The 2500-nt window shown below is 49.2% G+C and overlaps 1 non-coding gene across 1 annotated transcript in view; it reads right to left on the bottom strand.

Annotated features, from left to right (window-relative positions):
* The window catches only part of LOC143472549 (small subunit ribosomal RNA), a 1808-nt gene extending 863 nt beyond the window's left edge, over positions 1 to 945 (bottom strand). The window contains exon 1 of the ribosomal RNA XR_013119898.1: positions 1 to 945. This exon is cut by the window's left edge and continues 863 nt beyond it. This is a non-coding gene — a ribosomal RNA (small subunit ribosomal RNA).
* Positions 946 to 2500: the final 1555 nt, after the last annotated feature.

Genomic DNA, 2500 nt, shown 5'->3' with positions numbered 1-2500 from the left:
TTTCGCAGTTGTTCGTCTTGCGCCGATCCAAGAATTTCACCTCTAGCGGCACAGTACGAATGCCCCCGTCCGTCCCTCTTAATCATTACCTCGCGCTCCGAAAACCAACAAAATAGAACCGAGGTCCTATTCCATTATTCCATGCACCATTATTCAGGCGAACCGCCTGCTTTGAACACTCTAATTTTTTCAAAGTAAACGTTCCGGCCGCCGCCAACACTCAGTCAAGAGCACCGACGGTGAACCGAAGGTGAGGCCGGGCACGCCAGTACACGCCTTGCGACGGACCGACGGCCCGAGCCCAAAATCCAACTACGAGCTTTTTAACCGCAACAACTTAAATATACACTTTTGGAGCTGGAATTACCGCGGCTGCTGGCACCAGACTTGCCCTCCAATGGATACTCGTTAAAAGTTTTAGAGTGTACTCATTCCAATTACAGGGCCTCGTTAGAGTCCTGCATTGTTATTTTTCGTCACTACCTCCCCGCGTCGGGAATGGGTAATTTGCGCGCCTGCTGCCTTCCTTGGAAGTGGTAGCCGTTTCTCAGGCTCCCTCTCCGGAATCGAACCCTGATTCCCCGTCACCCGTAAGAACCTCGGTAGGCAGATACCGTACCGACGAAAGTTGATAGGGCAGACACTTGAATGATTTGTCGCCGGTGCAAGACCGTGCGATCCGCAAAGTTATCCAGAGTCACCAACGAGCACGGGCCGAGGCCCGGTCGGTTTTTGGTCTGATAAATGCACGCCTCCGTGAGTCGGCGCTTTTCGCATGTATTAGCTCTAGAATTACCACAGTTATCCAAGTAACACGTACGATCAAATGAACCATAACTGATTTAATGAGCCATTCGCAGTTTCACTGTACGAGAGCTCGTACTTACACTTGCATGGCTTAATCTTTGAGACAAGCATATGACTACTGGCAGGATCAACCAGGTAGCTATTCGCAGCAAACGAGGCTGCTGCGGGACGACGGGCGCCCCGCGTTTCTTTTCACACGTTCTCCGTGTACATCGCTACTCAAACACTACGCTCGCGGCTTGCACGAGCTCCGAAAACCGTCGATTCCGGACGCTGCCCGGCGATTCGAGTGCAATACTCGCGCCGAGGCACGCCGATAGCTTGCCACTGGATCCGACAGACCGCTCAAAACCCCGGCTAAGCATGGGCGACCGCGCGAACAGCATTACATCTGCCCATCGTGCCCGACGCCAACCGAGATCGATTCTGCTTCGATTCGCACTCGCGCGCGCATTCGCTCACACGACTGCCTGCTCCCTCATAGTAGTCACAGAATCCTGCATCGCCATGGTACCCCAGAACGGCCTCGGGATCGCGCGACCTCGCGGCCGGATTTGGAGTTTGGGAAGGTGCGTGGCCGCTTGCCGTGGCCGCCGAACCGCGCCCCGGCCGGGCACTGCGCGCAACTCGAACGTTTGGACTCTGAAAATATTTCCCAACGTTTGGACTTTAACTTTTTGTCGAGACTTGAAAAAATTTCAGAGTCCAAACATCGACCCGCGGCAAAAACTTTTCCGAGGTCGAAAAATCCGCGCTCGGTCAAGAGAATATGCGCGGCCTGGGCGTTTGGACTCTAACATTTTTTGGAGTGGATGGGAAAAATTTTCAGAGTCCAAAACACCGACCCGCGCGTGATGCTCTCCCGAGTTCGGAAAATCCGCGCCAGGTGAAAGCTATGCGCGCGACCTGGTCGTTTGGACTCTAAAAAATGTTCAAGTCTCATCACACCAACAAAAAGTTAAAGTCCAAACACCGACTCGCGGCTAAAGCTCTTCCGACTTGGGAAAATCCGCGGCGGGTGAGGGCTATCCGCGCGACCTGGGCGTTTGGACTTAACATTTTTTTGGTGTGAATCGACTTGAAAAAATTTCGAAGTCAAAAGTCTATAAAATTAATCTAATGCCATACAGTGTCAAAGTGCACAATTTTAATCGATATAATCATAACAATATATGTCATACAACAAAATCATCAAATAATCGTCAAGCAGCATTGCAAAGCTACGTGAGTCAATGCAAGGCAATGACAACGTATTTATCAATTAAAGTTATTGTTAAATTATAAAATAAAATTAAATTAAATTAAATTGAAGAGCTCAATTACGCCAATGTAACAGAGTGTCATACAAAATATATTGAATCACACACGTCCAAACGCTAAAGAAATATATCAAATGCACTCACCTGCCAGTCACCGTTTTGGGTAACTCAGAATAGACCGTCTTTCGTCGGGAATTGAGTTGATCATTGAACATTGCAGTAGGAATAGGTTTAAGCGGAATAATAATAATAGCGGAAGGCTGATGCTCCAGGTAAATGTTTGCTTCGCTCATATATACTGAAAAGAAAAAAATTTGTGAGCAAGCAGTGCCGCAGGGAAGAATGCGATGGCAAAACGGACGCGTTGTGGAAATTACGGTAGTCCGAGGGCGCCAACTAGCGACAAAAAAGAAACACATTACGGTCGCTAGAGG

Source organism: Clavelina lepadiformis, unplaced genomic scaffold (assembly GCF_947623445.1).
Source record: "Clavelina lepadiformis unplaced genomic scaffold, kaClaLepa1.1 scaffold_243, whole genome shotgun sequence".
Lineage (NCBI taxonomy): Eukaryota > Metazoa > Chordata > Ascidiacea > Aplousobranchia > Clavelinidae > Clavelina > Clavelina lepadiformis.
This window is presented reverse-complemented; position numbering and strand designations above follow the sequence as displayed.